This window comes from Gossypium hirsutum, chromosome A04 (assembly GCF_007990345.1).
Source record: "Gossypium hirsutum isolate 1008001.06 chromosome A04, Gossypium_hirsutum_v2.1, whole genome shotgun sequence".
In the NCBI taxonomy this organism is placed as follows: Eukaryota; Viridiplantae; Streptophyta; class Magnoliopsida; order Malvales; family Malvaceae; genus Gossypium; species Gossypium hirsutum.
Window position 1 is genome coordinate 78,093,669 of NC_053427.1, and position 11,663 is coordinate 78,105,331.

The window sequence follows — 11,663 nt, forward strand, 5'->3', positions numbered from 1 at the left end:
ATGAACATTCAAATCATATTCACATCAATAACATACAATCTCAAGCATTTAAGAATATAATTCAAGTTACACGAACTTACCTTGATACTTGTTTGTAAACAAAAATCTACTAATCCCGAACTTTTTCCTTTCCTCGATCTAGCTTCGTATTTGAATCTTCTGGATCTAAATAAATAAATTTAATTATCAATTTAATACATTTCATGTTCATATGCAACATTCTCTATAATTCAACTATTATTATTTATAGTTTATTCAAAGCTATCTATTTGAGTCATAGTTACTAAATTATTTATAACTCGAGCTACGGAACTCAAAATTAATATTTGTTAATTTTCCCTGGAACTATACTCATATATCTTATTACACTAAAATTTTAATAATTTTTGGTTTAGCCAATAAGTACATTTTATTCTTTAAAGTCACCCCTGTTCTGTTGTCTGATAGTTCTAACCCTTCTTCACTAAAAATTAATTATCTCTTCATACAGAATTAAAATGATGTTCTTGTTTGTTTCTATTAAAAATAGACTCATTCATAATTTTATACATATAAATTTAAGCCCCTAATTATTTTTATTCAATTTTTTATGATTTTTCAAAGTCAGAACAGGGGAACCCGAATTCATTCTGACCTTGTCTCACAAAATTCATTATATCTCCAAATTTACAAATCCATTGCTTACACTATTTCTTCTATGAGAAACTAGACTCAATAAGCTTTAATTCCATATTCTTTTCATCTTCTAATTCGATTTATAAAATTTATGGTGATTTTTCAGAGTTAGTCTACTGCTGCTGTCCAAACTGTTTTTGTGCAAACTGTTTATTACCATTTTTCCCCTAAGCTTTTAATAAATGATAATTTCGTCCCTACTCAATTGGCCTCTTAATTGAGCTGATTTTTATAAATTAAAATTTTATTCTATCACCTTAAAATAGTTTAAAACCTTTAGAAATCAGAATTTCAGAAATAGACTTTAATTCCAAGCATTTTCACAATTAAGTCCTAAAAATCAATTTCTATTGAAATTACCTAATAAAATCATCTCATAAACAAATTAAAGCTTTAATTTCATTCTATTTCATCTTAAACTTACAGAACTCAACCATGGTGACTTTCAATTTCATCCATGAAATCAAAAACTAATGAATTTAATAGTAGGACCTAGTTGTAAAAGTCTTAGAAACACAAAAATTACAAGAAAAAGGCAAGGATTAACTCACTTGGTGCAAAAATTATGGAATACCAGCTTAGAGAACCCTCCTATGGCGTTTTTAGCTGTTGGAATTGAAGAGAAATGAAGAGAAATCTGGATATTTCCTATTTAGTCCTAGTTTTATTTAGTTAATTTTGCAATATTCCAATTTTGCCCTTAATTTATCAATTTTCCTGCTGATTTCATGCCCTTGCCGTCCAGCCCAAATAAATTTTGGGTCTAATTTCTTTTTAAATCCTTTCTCATTAGACTCTTAAGCTATTTAATCATTCTAGCAACTTTTACACCTATTACAATTTACTCCTTTTCATTTAATTGACTACCCAAACATTAAAATTTCCTAACGAAATTTTAATACCACATTACTAACATTTCATAAATATTTATAAAATTATTTTCGACTCAGTTTTACGAGATAGAGGTCTTGATACCTTATTTTTACCCAATTTCTTCAATATTTTTTTTCTTACTAACCACTAAATCAGTAAAAAAAATTTTCTATCAATATTTTCATACGATTTTCCTATCATATCAATTTTCATGCAGAAATATTGAAATAAATTTCTCTTTAAATCGGATTTGTGGTTACGAAACCACTATTCTGATAACCTTGAATTTAGGCCATTACATTATTAACAATTCAATATTTTTCAATCATTATCCTTAGTGGATTTCTACACTTGAACTGCCTTCATACTAGTAGTCCTCTACACCTCAAAGATGTGAACCACATGTATCCTAACAGCTCTCCACGGTACGAACCACCATTCAAGCCATCATTATATTTTGTGTTGAAACAATACAAAACATAAATATAATAATAAATCGATTTATTTAACTTTATTAATTGTTGAGGGATTCTCGACTTCTTTAGGAGAAGCCTGTAAAGTGTTGTCTGTTTAGAGTTAGAGAATCTTTCAAAAAGTTTAATATTGTCCCTAGTAAAGGGTTGGAAACCCCTTAACAAAAATACGCCTTTTTTGTTGAGGCATTCTCGATTCCTTCTAGAGAAGTCTGTGAAATGTTTATCTCAAGTGGTAGCATTCTTACTCGTAAGAGCCTTATATGTTATACGACACAAGTTTGAGTCCAACCATGCGCAATATGCATGGTTTACCTTCCCATACACTTGAGGAGACACTCCCGCTTTGTGAACTAGACGCATCTTCAAACCTTCGATAGAGTTGAGAGACAAAACTTCCATTAGGGGCAATGCCAAACTTGTTGAGGGTGTCACAGAATCGAAATGAACGATATTCACAGACTACTCTCGAAGGAGTCAAAAATTCCTCAACAAAAAGTGGTAGCATTTTCACCCATAAGACCCCTATATGTTATAGTGTTAGGAAATGTATCCATATTGTAGTAAAGATGTATCTTTTTTCTATTTATTTGAAAAATGAACAAATAAATAAATAAATTTAATTTCACATTTCACTATTATATTTTTTGTATTTTCTGTCTTTTATATTTTGTATACATAGCAAGATTGTGACAAGAAAATATTAGCTCATTCATTGTCTAAAGTTCAAACTGAAGATAAGAGGCATTTTAAGAATGTTTACACTGCGAGAAAGATAACTTACTTTAGTAGATAATCTAAATGAGTCCGTAATCTCGTAAAAGAATCAAAGTGAGCATTTGATCCAACTACTGATGTACCAACCCGATTTAGACCCTACTCGGAACGGTGGTTTCGGGACCACGAATCCGAGCCAGAAAAATATTTTAAAATTATTTTCTATGTTTATTCTATGATAATTTATGTCTGTGAAAATTTCGTGATTTAATTTTGTCATTTAGGTGTCAGATTAAATAAAAGGACTTAATCGCGTAAATTAAAAAGTGGGTAGTTTGTTTTGTAAAGGGGTTATTTGTTGATGGCTTTCTAAATGGGAGTAGTTGTGATGAAATTAGCCCATTATATATGAAGCGGACGGTAGTCGGCATGATATATGTGATTTTATAATTTATTAACTAAGGTTAAAAAGTAAAATAATAAAAAAATAATATATATGTTATAATTTATGATAAATAAAACAAAGTGCTCATATTATTATTTCAACCATTGCCGAATATAAGCAAAATATATAGGAGAAGTTAGGTTCGGCCATCTTCCAAGCAAAAATCACGGTTCGTTCTTTGTCGATTTTTGATAATTTCTACGTTTTTGAGATCGTTGCTTCGAGTACTACAAAACCCATGCTTGAATTTTTGATTTTGATGAATATTTTGAGTTGTACCATTGTTGATAGCTTGTGATTTTTTGTTGTTGATGATGAGAAATGAAAGATATGTTTTAGATTAACATATTTTGTATTGGAGTTTTGGATGATTTTGAGTAATTAGGACTTAATTACAAAAATAATAATTTGAGGGACTAAAATGTGAAATTGATAAAATATATGGACTTTTATGAGCATGGGTACTATTCGGCCTAACATGGGTGTTGAGAAATGTTGTGTATTTTGTGTTTTGTGCAATAGGGACTAAATTGTAAAAATTGTAAAGGTTAGGGGTAAAATGGTAATTTGCCTATTTATGTGTTTTTGGATTAAATTTAATGGAAATATGTTTGAATGAGCTTAATTTGAATATGTTTAGATTAAGAAATAAAGAAATCGGATTTGGACCGGGGAAAAACGAAAGTTGTCGACTAGCAGCCCCTTTCTGTTTTATGACATTCGAGGTAAGTTTATAAGAAAATAGACGTGTTTATTTGGTAATTAAATGTTATATTTATATGCTATTATGAAATGTGGAATTTTAAAATGCTACGGCCGAAAATGATTAAATTTGACTACTACACTTTCGAGTTCAATTCGACCGAGTTACAACGTCCGAAAGCCCCGTATGAACCATATGAATAGCTAGGATACATATGTCATGACATAGGATTCCGGTATATGTGTGTGAGTAAGACCATGGCATCGATATGTGATTCCGATATGTGTTTATGAGTAACACCCTGTCTAGGATAGTGGCATCGATATGTGGTTACATGTAAGACCACGTCTGGGACATTGGTATTGTACCATTTATGTGATTATTCGAGTGTCCTATCCAATTCCGAATGGTTCATCGGGCAAAGGTAAATTGTGAATGATTGTGTAATACGAGTAAAACGGCTAGGTATGAATTAATTGTTTGGCTATTAATGATAAGGTAAGTTGGTACTCGGTATTTGTTTTATTCACACATAATTGATGATAATGACTTTAAGTGATATTAGCATATGTATATTCGGCTTGTAGTTATATAAAATTATTATGAGAAAATGACTCATAATTAAATTTGATGTATGTTTTGGTATAATTGGTCTTGTTGACTATTTATGTATATATATGCAATACTACATAGTGATATTTTTTTTAGCTTATGTGTAAAAGTATATGCAAGCATGATTATAATATAATTAGTGGTTTTTTTTTTGGGAAGTTGAATATTAATATACCCAAATGGTCAGGTGAGTATCCAGCCAAGTAAAAAAAATGCAATTACTTGTATATAAATAAATATGTGCATTCGGCAGGGTATAATAAAGTGGTTGGTAAGTTGATTGAAAAATAGACAATGTGTGTATTTGATCATTCGGCCAATATGATGTTTAAGTGCGAATGTATATATGTGGATGTACTTATAAGTATAACTTGAGATTAAATGGTATTTAGTTACTATAAATAATAATTAACTTAATTGAATTAAATACTTTATTGTGTTTACTATTTGTTTATGACTTACTAAGCTATATTAGCTTATTTTGTGTATCCTTGTTTGTTTTATAGATATTAGAAATCAAGTTACAGGCTCGAGGAACATCTGCTAAGTTCATCACACTATCTACTATTTTGGGGTACCTTTCCAAGTTAAATTCGAATTATGGCATGTATAAGCTGAAGTGTGGTTAAAATAATAAATTTTGGTTGTGTATAAAGCCATGCGAAAATGGCTAATCAAAATGTTTGAATTAAATCATGCTAGGTATGGTCTATGATGATTATGGTTGAATGTTGCAGGTTATATATCTATGATTATTACGTGTGATAAATCTTACATGTTTAAGAAATGAGCAATGGCTTGAAAGAATCGCGACTAATCCATCGATGTAAATTTTTATGTGAAATATATTTGTGAACCTAGTGAATCTGTTTGTGACTTAGTAATGTTCATGATTCGATGTTTTGAACTTTTGTTAGGGTTCAAAAAATATGGCAAGGTTTATTACGATATATTTTTGTCCACTTGTGCTTTGGTAGGCATGATCATGATAAAATGAAAATGGTTTATGTGTGATTTAATGAGAATGTATTGTAATACGTCAAATAGACATGACATATGTTTGTATTTAATTAAAGTCCTACATATGCATTTATTTATAAATGAGACTGTTGTAGTAGTAGCATAATATGCATGAAAATGGTAATGTATTCTACTATATTATCCATATAAATATATATATGTTTGAGTATCCATAAATGTGATTTTACATATTATGTCTTAAGTGTGATTTGATATAACATGCATGCAAACGTGTCTTAGGACACATGTAGAGTAAGATAAGAAACTCTACTTATGGTATAAGTAATTTTTAAGGTGATAAACACAAGAGATTTTATATATAAATATTTACTTGTTATTTACAAGTTCGCAAATTTGTATTTAAAATTTATAAAATTAGTTGTAAGATGTGAGTTGTATATGTGTATATATATATATGTATGAGATTTGTATAGGCTATCATATCACTAATGTCACATGTATACAATTAGTTTATGGTTTTTAAAAGAAAAATTAGTAAATTTTCGAGACCAATTCATGTGATTATGTAATGTTTATTATAATTGATTGGAATTGTGTTTATTCCGTAACATCTTACGACCCTATTTCGGCGATGGATACGGGTTAGAGGTGTTACATTTTATTGGTATCAGAGCTACGATTTAGTCAGTTCTAGGACTAACGTAGTGTGTATGAGTTTAGCTATACATGCCATAATTATATATTGTGATAGTGTGATGACTTCTGACATTTGAAATGTGTTTTCATATAGTAAATGGATCCTGATAGAGCTGTAGCTGATGATGTCGAGAGTGTAGCGCCTGCTCCCGCGCAAGGGACAGCTCCGACTGATTCTCGACCGACTTCGAGTTATCAAGAAAGTGAGGCTAAACAAGCCTTCTATCAGATGATGAATGATTGGTTTACTCAATATATTCAGACTAACCCGACTGCACAACAACCTCCACCCCCGACTAATCCATCTTCGATGCCTGCAGTACCTCAAGTAAGTGATCCGTTGAGATTATATAAGCCACCTGTTGATAAAATCAGGAAACATGGGGTTGAAGAACTTAAAGCTAATGATGATGGTGATGCTGAGCGGGCCGAGTTTTGGCTTGATAATACCATTCGTGTGTTTGATGAGCTGTCCTGTACACCAGATGAGTGCTTGAAATGTGCCATATCTTTACTTCGAGACACAACATATCACTGGTGGAATACCTTAGTATCAGTAGTTCCGAGAGAGCAGGTAACTTGGGAATTCTTTCAGACTGAGTTCTGTAAGAAATATATTAGTCAGAGATTTATAGATCAGAAGCGTAAAGAATTTCTGGAGCTGAAACAGGGTCGGATGACAGTGACGGAGTATGAGCGAAAATTTGTGAGACTTGGTCGGTATGCTTGAGAGTGTGTTTCTACTGAAGCTATAATGTGTAAAAGATTTAAAGATGGATTGAATGAAGATATCAAATTGTTAGTTGGCATACTTGAGATAAACAAGTTTGTGGTACTTGTTGAGCGAGCCTGCAAAGCTGAAGAGCTTGGGAAAGAGAAAAGAACAGCTGACTTTGAAGCAAGAGATGCATGCAAAAGAACACCCGATAAGTCATTCCAGACGACATCAAAGAAGTTTCGAGATGATTTCAGTCGTTCTAAAGCCCCTTCAGGTTATTCTAGACGAGATCAGAATAGACCATTAATGAGCTCGAGAGCTACTTCGGTAGCAAGTGTGGAAAATGTCAGATCAAATCAACCCGAGTGTAAATACTGTGGTAAACAACGTCCCAACAGTTGTAGATTGTATGATAGAGCCTGTTTTAAATGTGGATCTACAGATCATTATATTCGAGATTGCCCAATGTTAGCTGAAGAAAATCCAGTACAAAATACGAGATCGGGTAATACTGCAGCTCGAGGTAGACAACCCAGAAATGCTGGTAATACGAGTGGCAGTCAGAGAGGTACTAAAGATACAATAGCCATATCTAAGGCTCGTGCACCTGCCAGAGCTTATGCTATTCGCACGCGAGAAGAGGCTTCATCCCCTGATGTTATTACTGGTACATTTACTCTTTATGATACTAATGTAATTGTATTAATTGATCCTTGTTCTACTCATTCTTATGTATGTGAGACATTAGTATTCAGCAAGACTCTACCTGTTGAGTCTACTGAGTTTGTGATTTGAATGTCAAATCCCTTGAGCCGGTGTGTTATGGTTGATAAAGTGTGTAAGAATTGTCCCTTGATGGTTCGAGATCTGTGCTTTTCGGCTGATTTAATGTTGTTGCCATTTGATGAGTTCGATATAATTCTGGGTATGGATTGGCTGAATTTACATGATGCTGTTGTGAATTGTAAAAGAAAGACCATTAATCTACGGAGCCAGAAAGATGAAGTTATTCGGATTGAATCTAGCAATTTGTACGGTTTACCAGCAATGATTTCTTCGATGCTAGCTCAGAAATATGTGAGAAAAGGGTGTGAAGCTTACTTTGCCTACATGCTCGACAGTAAAGCGACTGAAAGAAACATTGAACAAATATCTGTTGTATGTGAGTATCCGGATGTGTTTCCAGAAGAATTACCAGGTTTGCCACCTATTCGGAAAGTAGAGTTTGGTATTGAGTTAGTGCCAGGGACGACTCCGATATTCATAGCCCAGTACAGAATGGCACCTACAGAATTAAAAGAATTGAAAGCTCAGTTGCAAGAACTGACAGATAGAGGTTTCGCGCGACCGAGTTTCTCTCCGTGGGGTGCACCTGTGTTGTTTGTGAAAAAAGAAAGATGGAACTATGAGAATGTGCATTGATTACAGACAGCTTAATAAGGTGACTATAAAGAATAAGTATCCGTTGCCACTGATTGATGATTTGTTTGATCAACTGAAGGGGGCCACATTATTTTCGAAGATAGATTTGAGATCAGGTTACTATCAATTGCGAGTTAAAGATTCAAATGTGTCAAAGACTGCTTTCAGAACGAGGTACGGACATTATGAGTTTTTGGTTATGCCTTTCAGACTCACTAATGCACCAGCTATTTTCATGGATTTGATGAATCGAATCTTTAGACCGTATTTGGACCGGTTTGTGGTTGTGTTTATAGATGACATTCTAATCTACTCTCGTAGTGAAGGTGAACATGCCGAACATTTGAGACTTGTATTGTAAACATTGTGAGATAAGCAGTTGTATGTGAAATTCAGTAAATGTGAGTTCTGGTTAAGTGAAGTCAGTTTTCTGGGTCACGTGGTATCAGCATCAGGTATTCGGGTTGATCCGAGCAAAACAACAACTATACTGGATTGGAAACCTCCGAAGAATGTTTCTGAAGTTCAAAGCTTTATGGGACTTGCTGGTTATTACAGACGCTTCGTGAACGGTTTCTCTATGATTGCAGCTCCAATGACAATGCTACTGCGGAAATATGTTAAGTTCGAGTGGTCACAGAAGTGTCAGAAAAGTTTTGATTAGTTGAAAGCCCTTTTGACCGAAGTTCCAGTGCTAGTTCAGCCAGAATCGGGTAAAGAATTTGTTATTTATAGTGATGTATCTTTGAATGGTTTGGGCTGTGTTTTGATGCAGGAAGGCAAAGTTATAGCTTATGCCTCGAGATAGTTGAAGCCACATAAAAAGAATTATTCGACACACGACCTAGAATTGGCAGCCATTGTGTTCGCATTGAAGATTTGGCGTCACTATTTGTTCAGCGAGAAATGTCATGTTTACTCTGATCATAAAAGCCTGAAATATTTGATGACTCAGAAAGATCTGAATTTGATACAACGTCGATGGTTAGAACTGTTAAAAGACTACGAGCTTGTGATTGACTATCACCCAGGAAAGGCTAAAGTTGTTGCTGATGCTTTAAGCCGAAAATTACTATTTACTTTGTGTGCAATGAATACGCATATGGCTATGTCAGATGATGGTTCGATAGTAGCTGAATTGAAAGCTAGACCATTATTTGTTCAACAAATATGTGATGCCCAGAAGGTTGATAATGAATTGATCACAAAACGAGTTCAGTGTGAGACGGATGTTGATTCAGAGTTTAAGGTTGATTCTGATGACTGTTTGAGATTCAGGGACCGGATATGTGTTCCGAGGAATACAGAGTTGATCCAGATGATTTTGAATGAAGCACATAGTAGTCGGTTATCTGTTCGCCCAGGTAGTACAAAGATGTATAATGATCTGAAACAGCTTTATTGGTGGCATGGTATGAAACGGGACATTTCTGACTTTGTTGCAAGATGTTTAGTCTGTCAACAAGTAAAAGCTGAACATTAGGTGCCTTCAGGATTGTTTCAACCTATCATGATACCTGAGTGGAAATGGGATAGAGTTACGATGGATTTTGTATCTGGTTTACCATTGACACCGAGCAAGAAAGATGCAATTTGGGTTGTTGTTGATAGATTGACTAAATCAGCTCATTTTGTTCCGATACGTACAGATTACTCACTTGATAAGCTAGCTGAATTGTATGTTTCTCAAATTGTGAGATTACATGGTGTGCCTATATCCATTGTTTCGGATTGAGATTCAAGGTTTACATCACGGTTTTGGAAGAAACTGCAAGATGCACTAGGTACGAAATTACATTTCGGTACTGCTTTTCATCAGCAAACAGATGGCTAGTCTGAGTGAACTATTCAGATACTTGATGATATGTTGAGATGTTTCATTCTTGAGTTCGAAGGTACATAGGAACGATACCTATCTCTGATTGAATTTGCATAAAATAATAGTTATCAATCAAGTATCAAAATGACACCTTATGAGGCTTTGTATGGTCGTAAATGTCGTACGCCATTGTACTGGACTGAGCTCAGTGAAAATAAGATACATGGGGTCGATTTGATTAGAGAAACTGAACAGAAAGTGAAAGTCATACGTGAAAGTTTAAAAGCAGCATCAGATCGTCAGAAATCTTATGCGGACTTGAAACGTAAAGATATAGAGTTTTAGATTGGAGACAAAGTCTTCTTGAAAGTGTCATCGTGGAAGAAAATACTCAGATTCGGTTGAAAAGGAAAATTGAGTCCGAGGTTTATTGGGCCGTATGAAGTTGTAGAGCGTATCGGACCGGTTACTTACAAATTATAATTGCCACCTAAGTTAGAAAAGATCCACAATGTGTTTCACGTTTCGATGCTTTGAAGATATCGATCTGATCCTTCACATGTGATTAGTCCATCTGAGATTAAAATTCAGTCTGATATGACATACAAAGAAGAACCGGTTCGCATTTTAACTCATGAGGTTAAAGAGTTACGAAATAAGAAGATTCCGTTGGTTAAAATATTGTGGCATAAACACGGTATTGAAGAAGCAACATGGGAACCAGAAGATGCGATGAGAGAACGTTATCCAAACCTATTCACTGGTAAGATTTTCGGGGACGAAAATCTTTAATGGGGGGGAGAGTTGTAACAGCTCGATTTAGACCCTTCTCGGAACGATGGTTTCGGGACCATGAATCCGAGTCAAAAAAATATTTTAAAATTATTTTCTGTGTTTATTCTATGAGAATTTATGTCTGTGAAAATTTCGTGATTTAATTTTGTCGTTTAGGTGTCCGATTAAATAAAAGGACTTAATCGTGTAAATTAAAAAGTGGGTAGTTTGTTTTGTAAAGGGCTTATTTGTTGATGGCTTTCTAAATGGGAGTAGTTGTGATGAAATTAGCCCATTATATATGAAGTGGACGGTAGTGGGCATGATATATGTGATTTTATAATTTATTAACTAAGGTTAAAAAGTAAAATAATAAAAAAATAATATATATGTTATAATTTATGATAAATAAAACAAAGTGCTCATATTATTATTTCAACCATAGCTGAATATAAGCAAAAGAAATAGGAGAAGTTAGGTTCGGCCATCTTCCAAGCAAAAATCAAGGTTCGTTCTTTGTCGATTTTTGATAATTTCTACGTTTTTGAGATCGTTGCTTCGAGTACTACAAAACCCATGCTTGAATTTTTTATTTTGATGAATATTTTGAGTTGTACCATTGTTGATAGCTTGTGATTTTTTGTTGTTGATGATGAAAAATGAAAGATATTTTTTAGATTAACATATTTTGTATTGGAGTTTTGATGATTTTGAGTAATTAGGACATAATTGCAAAAATAATAATTTGAGGGACT